This window comes from Bombus affinis, chromosome 2, assembly GCF_024516045.1.
Source record: "Bombus affinis isolate iyBomAffi1 chromosome 2, iyBomAffi1.2, whole genome shotgun sequence".
In the NCBI taxonomy this organism is placed as follows: domain Eukaryota; kingdom Metazoa; phylum Arthropoda; class Insecta; order Hymenoptera; family Apidae; genus Bombus; species Bombus affinis.
The window spans coordinates 12,966,884-12,983,640 of record NC_066345.1 but is presented as its reverse complement, the minus strand read 5'-3'; the positions used below and the strand labels follow the sequence as shown (position 1 = coordinate 12,983,640).

The 16,757-nt window shown below is 33.2% G+C and overlaps 1 protein-coding gene and 1 long non-coding RNA gene across 15 annotated transcripts in view; one reads left to right on the top strand and one right to left on the bottom strand.

Moving 5' to 3' along the window:
* Nucleotides 1-16,757, bottom strand: part of LOC126926891 (uncharacterized) — a 158,627-nt gene that overhangs the window by 118,975 nt on the left and 22,895 nt on the right. The gene's annotated exons all lie outside the window — the stretch shown is intronic.
* LOC126927376 (uncharacterized) lies at nucleotides 12,887-14,177 on the top strand. Its single transcript, XR_007715427.1, has 2 exons — nucleotides 12,887-13,139; nucleotides 13,703-14,177. It is a non-coding gene; the product is annotated as an uncharacterized LOC126927376 (long non-coding RNA).

Sequence of the window (16,757 nt, the reverse complement as noted above, 5' to 3'; positions counted from 1 at the left end):
TCCCGACTCAACCTGAGAATCAACCAAACCATGGAAATACAGTATTACACAGTCATTTAAAAAAATTTTAGTTTGCAATATTCGCTGAATATAATCCAACAAAAAAAGGCAAATTCTTCGGAATCTCAAAGGTAGCGATCTATACATGTAACAGAATTCTATCTAACGATCGAATACATGCAAATACGATTTCTACCTATATACGTACTTCCAAATTCTAAAAACTGAATATAAGCTTTTAATCCTTTCAGTGTTAAAATCAAAAGGAGATAAGTCCATTAAAATCTCAAAGGACAGCGATAAATATAAATAGAGTTCCACTTATTCGCTGAATATACAATACAGTTCCATTTATCGACAAACAAACCAATTTCACAGTACTGACAAATGAAATCTAACTATATCTACATCTTTTATGTATAATATAACATAATACATCGAACTTAAAATTCACGTTATACAAGACTATAACTAAATAAACTAAAAACTATAATAAACTAAGCTAAGCTAAATAGCCAAATAAAATAACTTAGAATACGATGTTATAGTACCTATGAAATATTATTTTGTCCCACCGATAATTATTGTCACCTCTGTTTCATTCAACGATAATCATCATCCTTTTTTCGAAGATCTTAGTCGATAGCCCTATAATTTCCGGCGTTATCGACGTCCTATCACGAACAGATATCGAACAACCGATATCTCGTTGAAAACAGGCTTTTGTACAAATAAAAAGTATACCAAATACACGATGGTAAGTGAAAACGGCGTGGTATTCTTCCAACTTGTTGCTCGATTCTTTCTCTCGTTGATTTAAGCGGTTACTCGAGAACGCAGCCACCGACAAATAGAATGCTTTTCTCCAATAAAATGTCTTTCACAACACGTTTGAAGGATGAAAGGAAAAGTACGATCAGTTACATTAGTTCGTACGAAGCTTTAGAGTTCAGAAGCTTTAACTGCGTCAATTAATCCTACGTTGGGTCACAGAAATATTCGTACACTTTCAGTTGTCGTCTTCGAACGACTGATATTATGTCACGATACTACTTTCAGCATTCTCCAAGCTTTTTTCCTGTGATTTTCACTTGAAAAATATTGTTGAAGAAAGTTGAAATATATTGAACAGATGAAAAAATATTCGAAGATGCCAGAGCATATTTCTATTCTCGTGGAAAAAACAACATACGGATAACAGCTTTCTCGTCGAATTCGAAACAGGAATTTTTGTATCTTCAACTTTCACTATGTACAAACGAAGAAATTTTATTTTCGAAAATTAAATTGTAGCAAAAATGATTTTTAAACGAAGTGCAATCGAAGGTGTATACTAACGCAAGAACTATAAGATACGCTTTATGAATAACACTATCGAAATGACTTTGAAAATAAACTACATATGGTGCATTCATTTTCTTAATTGAACGTTGCTTTGCGCGTTGCATTTGACTTCAAATTACTTCAGCTTTCATGTAACATTTTCTCAATTAATTTGTCTTTGCACCGTGTCGAACGCTTTATTATTACTTTGAAAGTTGATTAATTTGGGAGAACGTTTCATAGCAACATGGAGTTTCCAATTCTATTAAAAAATGTTTCTCTGTCGAAGGTTATATAGCTTCAAAATATCTCTCGCTGTGCTTTATAGAATTTTTCAAAACTCCCTCGATTCCAACATATGAAAATAAAATTAATAAATCTTTAAACCAGCAACATATCAAACTTGAATAACGTAAAAAGTAAACAAATATAGTATACTCTGTAATCTTTTTCGTGCTGTTAATATATAGAACGTACTGTAATCTCTCTATAGAGGTATAAAATGTTTCAATAAAAAAGAAGCAACAGGAAAAAGCACCGAAACCATGGAAAATTTTAACGAACAATGTTTTCATCTCATATTTATTCTTCATAATTATAACCCAACAAAATCCACATGGAGCGCTGCGTATCGTGAAAATTATTCAGAAACACAGAACGCAGAATTTCGAATTCAGTCGAGTAAACGCGACATTTTCGACCGAGTCGACGATTCTCAAAAACGACAATACATATCGGTTACAGAGACTGGACGTCAAATATTTAATTGCTGTAATGAAAGTTCGTTCGCGTAGAAATTTTTTCCCCGAAACTGCCCGAATCGACGCTCGAACTTGTTTCTAATTGAAGGCAAACAATGCGACGGCGTTGTGATCTAAAACGATGGAAAAAGCGAAAATAAGCATTTTCACTCGCTTTCTTCCACTATATCCCTTTTTTTAATTTTGAAAGTAAAATTAGTTAAAATCTTCTTTTTAATTTCCTTGATATAAATTGAAGACTGCAGGAAGAAGATATAGTAAGGCCATTTTTGTTTATTTTCTAGTTTCAATTCTATTCAAAGGGTAGAAGGGAACTTTCTACATTCCTAATATTTATAGTTGGGAAGAAGAATTGTTAAACTTTCATGGGCGGCCGTTGTACACACAACGAAATTTTGCTCATAAATCTCTGTGAAACGAATTTCTCTCCCAAAAACTTCTTCCAAACCTCTATATAGAAATTTATAATGTATATCAAGACATATATTACATATTAATGTATATGGCAGAAGTTTCAAGAAGCATCCTAGAAATTTGTCGCATCTTTTTACGAATAACAAAAATTGGACATCAATATAAACGACCTAGTTTATCCATGGAACGTATGAGAATATGTTCATCCACGGAGGGTCTTTTTAAAGTATTTTAAACCTGACCTTACAAACTTTTCAGACACAGTTCATAAATCTATAAAATATCACGATGTTTTTTGAATGTATTTTGAAATGTTCAAAAAAGTGGCAAAAATACATATGTTAGATAATATTAAAGCCAAATAAAAGAGCAAAAACCAACAATGGAAAATTCCTTGACAATATATTGAATTTTAATACTGTTCCTCTGTAAAACATGAAAAATGTAACCTACCACGTTCTTCCTCCGCGATCTTCGATTGAAACCAAAAGATTGCACAATAATATACAGCTTCGTTTTAAACGTCATCAAATTAACGAATTGCTTTCGAAATCACAAGTTATTCACAAGTTCTTTGAAAATTCCCCGTTTGCATAACTCGCGATACTCCAAGAGAATTTCCTCTTGAAAATGGAAGGGGGAAACCTTCCAAACCTTCCAAAGGGACACAAAAAGTCCACTCAATTCTGAAAGGATTTGCTGTAAAGAAAGAAACAGCAGTTTCCAATATGTTAAATACAACTCGTTTCTATTTTTCTTCCTTGCTTTCGCTTCTTTTTCCTATTTTTTAATAAAAAGAAAGGGGAATGTAGGATACGCCTAAGGGACACGAAAACCTTGGAGTACCCATCAGGGAATTTTTTTAAAAACTGGAGAAGAGTAGTTACATCATTTGAAAGGGGAATTCCTTGTAACGAAAAGGGGAAGCTTCAAAAACCTTAAGGGAACTTCCTTGTGGGGAGGTGAAAACTGAAATTTTTCAAGGGTAGCTACTTTTGTCTCCGTGGAATTATGTAAATTCCAAAGTCTTAAGTTAAGAAGGATACGTGTACCACAATCGTCAATTTAAAATTTCTTGTCTTAAATTTTTGTATTTTCGTATATATTGTTTACATTATAAACATACGTTTTTGATGCGTGTTACAAGATGCAGTAGAAAAATATATTCACGTAAGAATTTTATTGCGAGTATTCGAATACCTTTGTCCGTCATTATAGATATACAGGTATTATACATATCGAATTTATGTATCGTATTACAAAAGAAATATCAGCGCGAAGCTTTTATATTTAGAATGCATTATTGAAAGGTATCAAAGAAAAGAAACATTACGATTATGCAAACAAACCGGGTCAAAATTTAAAAGTAAAATATCTCCGAACTCGAATGTATAATAATGAAATATTAAACATTTTCCTGCTGCAATCTACAATTTAAATTATCTGAAAGCCTAGCCAATTTTCTGATGAGCTTGTCGCCTCCACAATGTTTATCCATTACTCGTTCGACCTGCAGTATGCGATATTCTGTTACAAAAATATTATGGACTTCTTTCATAAATTTAATACTTTTCTCTATGTTCCTTTAATACATAAAATAAAGAATAGGTAATTAAATAATACTCAATATCTAATGATAATAACATTCATTAATAGTATTAATGATAATTAGACCGAGGATTTTATTTATGAAAAATTTTAATTCGCAGATATATACAAAATGCATATAATATGGGTAAGATAAATCCTTATGTAGGTTACATTCCCTTAGTTACGTTAATAAGAATATGAAATTCCATAAAAATCTGTAGTCTAATGGTATTATTGGAAGCGTTTTTGCTGATCGATATTAAGTTACTATCAATTATCTACTGTTAGAAATCGTAAATCATCCTTCAACTTTTCCCGAGCTTTAAACAAACCTTTTAAACGATCCAATAATATTTAATACTCCTTCAATCCTCAAATAAACAATACCATGCACGATACTATCCAACAAATTTATCAGCCACAAGTTCCATAATGTTCCTGGATATAAATTCACGCTCACACAACAATTCGCTTGTGTATCTTGCTTCGAGCATAACAGGTGTATCAAAAACTATGCAAACTAATGTCAGTATTTCCCTGGTGAGACTGCATGGCCCTCGTTTCTCATCTTATCGTCTCCAAAGTGGAAAAAGCTATACGTGCGGAATACCAACACTCGTAATAATATAATCTTTGATACGATAATTCACCGGGCAGATTTCCATGTTCTGTGTTCATTCTATTTCGATTAAATTCCACTCGATGAGAGAGACATACGCGAATGATTCGAATGTCTTCTAAGGATCTACCCACGTGGATGAATCGTCCTATTTTTTATGTAGATTAAATGTTGAAATCCCTGCAAGCACGTACACGCTGGAATATCACAATGGAATTGTATGCCTGACGCTTTACAAGGCTCTTTATAAAAAAACCAAGCTCCGTGAGATTTTACTGAACAGAATATCCAACGTTGGCATTTTGTAAAATATAATATGTATGATGTATGATAGAACTTTTTGTAAGCGAGTAAAAACGATTAAATATTGGAAAAGGGAGATTAATTTGAAAAATGGATGTAAAAGATAATTGTTTTAAAGAATAAAATGTATTTTTGGTAAAGGGACGAATCAGAAAGAGAGAGAAGAAGACCTTTTTGATGCAAAATGTAAAATGGAGATACAAAGTGTAACAACATAAAATAAAGAACATAATAGGAAAATAAAGGGCTCTAAATTATGCTGTCCTCAAACGAAACTTCAACCGACTGATTGTAACACTGACAACTAGAACGCGGATTTTTATTCACACTTTTATAAATATAATGTAAAAGCTTTGTTTTACCTATTAAATATTATAACAAATGCTTAATATTCTAAGAATTATTAATTGATTTAAACCTTCCATAAGCTTCGCATAAATCCATCGAAAACCGCAATCTACTAATAGCTATATTTCTAAAAGTAATTAAGATATTAATAACCAACTAATTATTATAAAGTGCAAATACCATGTTCCTCTATCGATCGATTCTTGTGCTACAAACAATTTACTAAGGTACGAACAAGGCAATTAAAAATATCTTGGTAAGCTGCCGAAGGAATTTGAGGAAAAGAAACTCTTTCAAACGGTGGTTTTCCTTTGAACATGAAAAAACCACCACGATCTTTCTCTCGTCTTTTATCCTTCTCTCGTCAAACGTTCGTTTTCCTCCTTTCGACAGACCTCATTACGCAGGGGTTGAAACGTTCCGGTTTTTAAAAAAAGGGATTAAAAAGCTCAATCTAAAAGAAAGGAAAACGCGTAGCCGCTGGTCTACCAGTTGGAAAACAGTTTCTGAGTATGCCACTAAAACTAAGTGTTTCCTCCGCAGACGAATCGTTGAATAATTAAACGAAGAACGCTTTGTTGTGGATCGCTAGGATCAGACTTGGAAAGCACTTTCAGCGACCGTGTTTCTGTCTCGCACTGAATAATAACGATGAGTAGATTGCCTATATTTATGCAAGTTCATATTTCTATGAATATCATTAAATTAAGAAGATGGAAGTAGATTGACAACTGTTTCATTTATTAACTATTATAACGAGTATTATATCTTTGATATATTTATGTATTTCTTCTTATTATGCGCATTCTGTGTATTTCTGTGCTTTCTCGTAAATGTATAAAAATCTGCAGTCCAGTGACGGATAAACTGATATTTCTGCCAATCCGTAAATTACTATATGTTACAAAGTACCCGAATATAAACGAAAACACAGAAGAATAAAATGAAAAGTGAGAAAGACCTTTGGAAAAATTGTCGATAACGCTGGAGAGAAACAAAAACACTTGGCAACGGAAGATGAAAATAATTGGCTGGCAATGCAATAACGCGATGAAAATCGAAAAAAAGAAGCTGGCTAAACGAGTGGAATGAAAGCGCTGTGAACGCTTGCTCCTTCACGGAGAAATAGTTCTCCTGTAAACTGAAATTATTGAACGCGCGTCTGCTCGTTTCGCGGCGTAAATAAATACGAGAAGTTCGAAGAAGGAATATTCCATTCTAAACCGATACAACCTGTTTCTCAAACGTCCTACGTGCAAACAGACCCGATAGTAAGTCAGGTTAACGTATTACGCAAAAGAAAATAAACCTCTCCTGTCTCTTTTCATTCTGTTCTTGATTTCTCACTTCTTTTTGCCTTGTTTGAATAGGTAAATATCGAGATGAGGAATACCAGAGAACTTAATAGACCATTTCATGCAGGTTTTAACGAAACGAAACAAAAAGGATACTTGAAAGCTCGTTAGAACATTGTATGTCGTCGTGCGTAAAAAGTCTCTTAAATTTCTGCCATCTTCCACGTGTCTCGTATGCTAATCCTTTTTCCAGCGAGAGATGAAAGTAGAGGTAAAGGTTGAAATAAAAGAATCGCAATAAAAGGCAAAGGATATTCTCTTTATTCATGACAGTGCTTTTTTTCAGAGACCTTATGTATTCCACTTTTTCCAGATATAAGTATTTAAACTCGTTTATGTAAAGCAACATTAAATGATGTTTTTCAATAGAATTGAGTATCGTCAGGAGTTAAAGAGGATACTCAGGAAGTCAATTAGCAGGATCATTTAAATTTTATCCGAAAAAAAAGATTGTAGTCGAAGGTATAATCCAAACACGTAGGAAAATAACAAACTTTATTAAAAAAAGATTATTATAGAGTTCGTAAAATTAAACATTTTTGTATTATTTCTGATGTAATAGAATTTACTACTTTTATTAAAATTATAATTATTAAATTATATCGTGTAAAAATGACTGATGTCGGATTTTTCTTTTGCACAATCACCAAATATTGTACGCCTAACATACTTTTAATAAAATGAATGTTAATTGTTACTCGAATTATATCTTTCATATTAATGATAATAAAATCTATATCTTCTTTTTGCGCACAAGCAATCTCAATTTAGAAAGCTAAATCAGAAACGCCGGAACTCTTCAACTACGTATTCTTAATCGTTATAAATGTACAAACTCTTAGCTCCTTCTATTGTCAGTAACCCAAGCAACACGAATTAAACACGATTATTGGTCAGCATAAAAGAAAAGCCACCAAACGAAGAAGAAATCGTGTCACCAAGTCGATCCAAGCGCTATTACAAACGCAGCTGAAAGCTCTTATTGTGCTATCACAAAGCAAAAGCAAACTGGATAATCATCAAAGTGGCCAGTCGGCAAAGAAAACTCATTCGTTACAAAAGGATTGTTTTTTCCACGCAATTCGATGATTACATTGTTTCAAAGGTTTCGACACTGACCAATAAAATTCTTGGCCAGTCATCGAACGAAGCAAAGCCACCGATGAATGAAACAACTCTCGCCGCGTCTATAGAGACGCGAAATGAACAAACATTTCGCTTCTCGACGACAAAATGTGAAAAGCCAGTGGCCAGGGAAACGAAGTTCAATAAAGGGTACAAAATGGAAGCGCTGGAGAAACGAGAGAGGTTGAAAAACTACGGTGCAGAGGAACAATGGCATTGAGGAACAATTCATCCGTCAAATGAAACGACGAGGGTGCTAAGGAGAATTTAATCAAGTAAATTTTGTTTAAGATTCCTCGAAACGTGACGTTTGTGCTTATAATGGCTAAGGGGAGACGTTTATAGAAATTCATCATAATGGAGTTTATTAATCTTTTGCATCTCTTGTTTTCTTTTTTTTTTCTTTTTTATTAAAGGAATGCTTACCTAAAACACGCGTATATTACGCTTGATATGGGGGCGTTAGTGAAGAACATCGATGTAGAATTAATACGTAAGTTCAAAGGATTAAGTGTCAATATGGTGTCATACAACACGATTACATTAAACTAATTGTTACATAATTAATCAATAATCGATATTACTTGTTTCTGACATTAATCCGTAACTCAGAAGCTGTAATTAATCTTCGTCTAAAGGGCAGTTCATTTTTATCAAACGGCTGTCACATCGAACTACATACGTTCTCATATCACTTACAACTACTCGTTCAATCTTTCTTCGTCAGATCACGGATGGTTTCTAATGGATTTTTGCTATCCGTCGAACGTCAAGCGGACGAAAACTAAAGACTACAGAGCCTTTTATTACACTTTTCAAAATATTTTTCCTGGAAATGAAGTTAAAAGTTAAAATACACGAGACCTATTTATACGTGTTTGGTATAGTATCGGTATATTACTTTCTTGTGTAATAGAAATTAAAATAACGAAGAGATAAACTGAAATATAAACATTCTGAAGTTTATAAAGTGACATTCAAGTAATGAAACTTTTTGAAAAGATTGAAATGTTTATGGTAGTGTGGTGAATTTTTCTTCTTGAATCATGGAACTTTCTTTATATCTCTGATTTTTCTTTATCCAGCTTGAGTAAAAACTATTTTATATATTCTGATGCATTATCTGTACATCGATAAAACAACATCTAAAATATTTTATTTACATTTCTCGATAATACTCTATATTCTATATTCTGTGTATTTTATAAAAATTTTTATGTACATTTACTTTTTAATGGGCCAATAAAATGGATGAAAGGCAAAATATGGGAAGAAAGAAAGAAAGTAAAATAAAGTGCGGTAAGGTAGCGAGTAAGGTAGGATATCGGGAGTTGATATTAATTAGTCTTGCTAGTGAAAGTTTAAGGTTTTGAGTCTTTCTCTGCGGAGAGTTTCTATGTTGAAGAAGCGATGTAAATTTCGCGTGAAATCCATGGAAGTTTGGCACCGGAGACAGAGTTTAATATTCATGAACACGGCGTATGCAAAAGTTTTAATTCGACGGTTAACTTCTCAGTAAATCCTTCCTCGACTTTTTGAGAGACGTATTGTCTTTGCCGACTTATATTTAAACCGGTAGAAAAGTGCAGATTGTTAAAAAGTTTTGCATCGTTCTTCGTTTCAATGTGTCATACGTTGATGTACTGCTTCAAGTTTTAATTCTTATCGAAGTAACTTCGAGTCGTGTACAGATGGCAAGACGTTTACAGAATTGAAACCACTTTCTCATATTTTCATATTTTATTCAAAAATTACAAAATATATACGATATAAAATTCATAAAATATACACGAACTTTCGTTACTCGCTGTATATTTAGAAACTAGAATTACTAACGATATTGTAAAAGTTTTAGAAACTTTGTATAATTGAGAATGTTCTACAAAATTTCATAACGCACGCACAGTTCAAAATACACGGGAAATGGCTCGATCTTTCGTTTATGTACCATTATCTGACAGCGAATTAGGTCCTGAGCTCTACAGATAATGCTTTGCCACGTTGCCGTGTCGTAAACAGTTTTAGAGAGAAAACTTTGACAAGGTCATTGGGCTAATCCTCAACCACAGTATCCACCATAAGAAAGAACTCCCCTCAATCTGCACGAACAGTTCTCTGTTTCATTAAATGGCGTGTTCACGCGTTACTCGCATTGATCTAACACCGCAATTTTCCACGTTCTTTCATCAAGCCAGGGAACAATAGTAACTGTGATGAATCGGACGACATATCTTGACGTTCGCGTGATTAATTTCGAAGAACGAAAATGTTGAAGAAAACCGGAGATTTTAGTTATACTGAACTTCGAGTATTTAAGTCGAGATTATTTTCTTTTTTTTTTATTTAACTATGCTTAGATTAATTTGCGCAACTTTATATAAGTAAATAATTTTGTTCAAACCTTAATTTTTAATATATATCGAAACAAATATCTTTTTATAGTTGGTAGAAACATCTTATTTATTCGATGCACATACTTTTCTAAATAACGAACAGTAAGCTGAATGAGTCATTGAGAATTGAAAGTTAACTTTATTTTTTATGTTGACTTTGGAATTCACTGTTATTAGTGCCATTTTTTATGGTAAATGGATTCGTGGAAAGAAATCATCTGTTTCTTAAAAATTGAACATCAATTACGTTATCTACGTAATGAAATTGAAAAATTTATCAATAATGGAGTTGATCCCTTTGGTTTTCAGGATACTCACATAATGTCTAACCTTACTGTCTGGATAATAATGCAAGTCCCTATACATGTAATTTAGCAGAGATTCGTTTATCGCTCGAGATAAAACGTATCCATGATCGACGAACCATCGATGCTCGACAATATGACATGAAACATCACGTCGACAACCATAGCGGCAGCACGACAACGAGTCAGCGATTCCCATTACGAGCCGGTTAAAGCCATTACTGGGTCGAGGTTCCGGAAGGAAAACACGCACCGGATAAAAATAGAGTAAACGATGGGTAGCGAGGCAAAGGCGGATGGAAAATGAAGGAAGGGATGAAAGAAGGAAACGGGAAGAAACTGGAGTCGATATTCGTTAGGGTGACCTGCAATGAAGCAGCAGCGGAAGAGTCGCTGGTTTTGCTCGCGAACGATGCATCAACCAGTTGAGGAACGACCAAGAGAAACCCATCGAAAAAGATGTGGAAAAAGTGGAGGGAAGAGACGACGCAGTTGCAACGATACGTGAAAGAGAAAAGAAAAAGGAAAGGATACTCGGAAAAAATCTGATGACAGATCTTTTAGAATGGAAAAAAGCGAGAAATTTTAACATTTATGTAATGAAGTGGAATGCAATGTCGAATTTAAAATATGAATTTAAATGTATATACTTATTAAAATGCATGAATTAATGATAAATTGATGATAACTAGCACAGAATATTATAACAAGATTAAATTGATTTTTTAAAAATCGATATGCATTAACAGATCTGTATGAAAGACAAGAGAAATAAAACAATAGATTTATACGTTCTTTGTCTTTCATATATAAATTTTGCAAAATTACGAATCATGTAATTTCATTTATAAAACTAAAAGAGGACTTTAAATCCTTAAAACCTCTCTAGTGCAAACGTATGTATCACGTAACCATACAACTCCATCTCATTTTATCTAATGAAATTTCTTTCTGGCTTTTATTCTTAGATTATGGTTTGGCCTAGTTGCCTCTGCGTATATAAATATAATTTTTCTTCTAGACATGAAATGGCTGTTAGCAGTTTTCAGCTACAATTACAGTTACAGCTAGTTGCAGCTAATTTATCATATTTTCAAAATGAAAAGCTTTTGGGAACACAATGCGTATACATTTGTAAAATACAATATTATTAATCTTTTGCAAGAAAAATTTCATATAGTTTAATTTAATGGTATATAACAGTAAATTTATATTCAATGTGTAATTTAATATATAATTAACGTTTAATTCAAAATAAAGTACAATCACAGGTTGACCAGATACATTGTCAATTGCTGTATAAATGAAATCTAAAAAAAACTCTTGTTTCCAACGATCAAATCGAATGCATTAATCCATCACAGATAATTGTCATAATTTATTTAATTACTATTCCATCATCCCATAACAATACAACCATTTAACCGATCACATAGAATTTCAATTCATTTCGAAAGAATCGAAACTACTTTTATCTCGAACACTGTATCTCTCCACGATCGATAACCGATGTCCTATAAATTTTATGAAAAGATACAAATATCACTAAGGCAGTCACAAAATAAACCATCAACTGAGCGAAAATGAAAGGAAGAACAAAAGAACACTGACAAACGTCCAACAAGAAAAAGAAAAGAAAAATCTGCGCTTTCAAATTTTCTATAAATGCATAAAAGTTCGCAATCTATATTAAATAAATATAATATTTAATACACGAAACAAATCCCATTTTTTCGATCCCATTTTTTAGTTATATTCATAAAAATATGAAACTGCATAAAAATCCGCGATTTATTTATCGTTACCATTGTATAGGGTTCTATCAGAAATATCCAATCGCCATTTCACTACCTTGCCATATTTTCAACAGGTACCAAAGGAAAATCGTTCGAACTAAAAGAAAAAACAAAAGGAGAAAGCATATATATCTCCCGCAGAGAGACACGAACGAGAAAACCACGGAGAAGAGTAGCATAGAGAGGGTGGAAAGTGGATGGGAGTCGCGTCTGTCCAGGGATGATCCCGGCTGTGTCTATTTATACGGGCCAGGGGACCAGCGCAGCTACCTGTTGGCTGGCTGTGCATAGTGGGTAGCAGGGCGCGTTTCACTTCTCTGTATTGTACGATGCTATACAGTATACTACGGACGATAGGCAGGCTAGCTGGGCGCAACAGGGAATGTCTGTATAGCTGCGCGCGTATACAGTATACACATATACAGTATACACACATAGCAAGCGAAAGCGGATCGACGACGGGTAAAGCTAAAACTGGGTCAGCGGCTGGAGGAAAGTAGGTCGACTCAGAACGCCATGATAAAGCTTGCTCGCCGGTAGACGCGCGCGGTGTTCTCTTATGGGGGTGCGTCTTACTCATTGAAAATCCGTTGCACTTGCGCATACGTCGATCTCGGTTGATCGACGGCTTATTTTATGTTGAAGAGAGTATTATGAGAAGCTTCGGTGAAATGATGGAAAGAAATTTTGAATAAATTATCGGTTATTCGAAACACATTGGAAAATGAATTTGTAGTGTGTGCTTAGAATTAATGGAGTGCTCGAAATGACAAATTTGTAATTTTCTATAAAAAGACTTTATACTAGGTATGAATTGCTATTCATTTAGATACTTATGTAATACAGTCTGAATTATTATTTATTTCAAAAGGTTATATAGTTTAGTCATTTAACAGGTTACAGCTTCGCTTTTTCTTTTTTTTTCACAAGTTAAGTGTGACATATTAAATCAAATAGATATATCATTTTGCAGTTAGAATCTCTACACTCAATTTTCCCGAAACTGCTTTTTCAGGAACGACGGCAATTGTTTAAAATTATAGTTACTAATTAATGAATAACGCGAAACAATCAAATGTAATCATTTATACATTTACAGTTAATCCAAGTCAAAGTGAATTTTCCAGTTAATTAAGACTAAAAGCAATCAAGCTCCCAGTTGGTTAAAATTAGTAACAATTTAGATTTCAATTAATCGAAGTCCAGTTTACCAACTTGTACTCAACTTTCCTTACTAAATCTTCGCATAACTACCATAGTATTGTACAAAATAATATTCTCTAACTGTCCTAACCACTAGTTATTGCTTTTCTAATGATCAAACTGTTCTAAAGCGACCGGAATCGTTTATTTAACGTTGATTTTTCCAGAGACAAATCTTTCCACGGAACACAATTCGCAAACTTTTTACCAACTGATTTCTGCCCTGGGGTGACATTTTCCCGTATGAGATTCCATTCTCCGTTATTAAACAAGAGTCTTTGGCATGGAACGTCACAGGAAACAGCTACAATTTAATATGCTTCTCGTGATTTATTCGTCAAACACTGATCATACGTTTAAAAGTTATACTAAGCTTTCACTACGAGAGCTTTGAGGGTTAAAAGACGTTAAAGCACAGTCTTTATGAAATATAAATTATATTTTTAAGTGTGTTTGAAGCAAGCCTCGTATAAACCAGAAGTTCCATATATTCTAACCTAATTTAACAATTCATTTCAATAATTTGCGGGTCAAAGATTCAGTTCAAAGAAACCTATTAACCCATTTGCTTAAAATCTGGATAAAGGAATTAACATAAATTGTGAAATCAATTTACAATATACCTAATTTACAACTACCTAATTTACTTGTTTCATTTTATTACAAAGCATAGCACAATTCCCTCGTTTCATCCCCTACGTTCACCCCTGCTGTACCGATAATCGTTTAAAAATCACCCTATATAATCGTGCATATTTAATCAACCGACCAGAGGCTGGTCGATGTTGCAGCACGACGCCTATTTTAAGATTAATTCTCCGCCGATGAAAATACGCGTGAAGGACGCGTCACGGCCTTCCATCGTTCTAATAAAACGCGACCGGTTCGTTTTTGCCTCGAACGGCTCCTGCATGGATCACCGATGTTTTCTCAACTTCCAGCCGCTGTTACGTGAACAGCCGTGAATAATCATCGAAACAATGCACCCTCTCGAGCGAATGACATCCAGGAAAGAGAAAGAAAGAAAGGATGAAAGATGAGGAAAAAAGTTACTATTCTATGGTAGATAACGGGTGGAGAAATCGAATTATTAATTAATTATCGAATTACCGATTTCTATAAATTGAAATTCATCGTTCATGCAGAATTTATAAGATGATTAGTAATTCGCGGATATTAATGAAATTTATATTTTTATGAACAAACTTAAACGAATCGAACCTAACAAAAAATTGTTTCACCTTCTACGTGCTACAACGATTACTTTGCTTTAGACATCGGATATATATATTTCTGCATATTATGTGCGATAATGATGACCATATCATCAAGTAATGCGCTTCTTGATACGATCCAGATGCAAAATTAAGCGAATATTTTACATGTTACAGTTTAATGCATTTAAAGTTAATATAATAATGCCGATACTAAGTACGCAACTATATCGATATTAACCTGATGACGTCCGTGCGCTGTTAGGTTGGTGTCAACCTTAAAATTCATCGAGAATGGGCCAAGTAGCTTGGAAGGCGCGTTAGTTGCAAAATCGATACGCATTCACCGGCTGTGTTTCGTTGCGAGTGGGTTTTATGTCTACATACACCCTAACTTTGCGACATTGAATGTAAAAATAGATGTGGGGCGTATATGTAAAATTCTGGCATGAATATCGTTAGGAGGGAAAAAATCTGAAGATGGATTATTTGGGGGCTGGGAGGTGGAAAAGTTGCGTTGCAGAATAAAGGTCGCAGAAATGAGAAAATACTAGGGTGTCCTTTTGATCTTCAGGGAATAAGTTTATATACAACATGTATAAAGTGTCGGGTATTATTTGAATAAACGCTTTTTTGCATTAAAAATAACAAATCAAAGTTTGTTCTGCTAATAGCAATAATAATTTTATAATATCGAGTAAAATGTTCATATTTGTAATTTTAATTCCTTATTCATTTATTCGTCGTCTGCTTTACAATTCTATTTATTCTTATTTTCGAAGCTCGACCCATTGGAAAAGTGGGTGTTAGAAATTAATCAAAACGTTTAACGCAGGATAATTTGGAAAGTGCACATCGAAATGCTCTTTATCGAACTTTCGAATCGCAAAACGAATAATTGAAACTGCTCCGTAAATACGCTTGCACAGAAGTTCAGAATCTTAAATAATTTGATAGGTAAAGTTTTCCGTTCAACGGCGAGGAATTTATTAAGACCGTAAAATGCTTGATGAAAGGGAACCAAGGCGAACAACGAAGCATGGAACTTCAAATTGCGATTTATTATTTATCGTGAAAAGCTTTCGATTTACGATACGATTTCGTATCTTCTATTTATGTGCATCATGATTTCTGCATTTATGGTAAAATAATTCTCTAAGAAGTTGCTAAAGAAAAGGCTCTGATAGAATAAAGCACAGTGATGGACAAAACAAAGTTTCGAACGATACCAGCTTTGTATAGTATTAAAATGATATCGGTATCATATATAAATATCACTAATCTTTACATATTTTTGTATCATGTTAGTAATAGTCATCTATTTTTGAATATATTATCAGTCATAAGTATTGCGATACATATATATTCGTTACCTTTATTGGGAAACTATATCAAATTTTATAATATTTTACAGACAAAATAGTAAATACATAATAAAATAAATAGAAAATAAACACAATGGAAAACATTAAAATTTTTCTATCAGAAAATAACCCAATATAATAAGAAAAAGAAAAATATATATATATATATGTATGTTATATTTGCTGATAGAAAAATGATGTATATACATATGACTGGTAATGTATATTAGATTGTTCAGAAAGTTTAAAGCATTTTTTATAATTGCTATGTCCTGTATTAAATCTTACTAAATTTGAACCAATTTTGTTATTATGTAAATGATGAAGACAACTAGAAAGAAGTACTTAAGAATTGGTTAGAAACTTATAATGGGGGCACCAATGAAAATTCTACTTTATTCACTGAATGTAGTATAATCGTACTACATTTATTCTGATCTTCACAAATCTTATTCAATTGCAAAATATATGTATATTTTAGAGATTCATGAAAGCTACTCGAAGTATAATTCCTTGCCAATAAAGATGAAAACTTTTCAAAGGTGGTTATATTATAGTCATTCAAAAACACATACGTGTAAATTATTCATAAACTGTGAATTCTATTAGAACACATTATTTTGAAATCTTTCACAGATATCGCT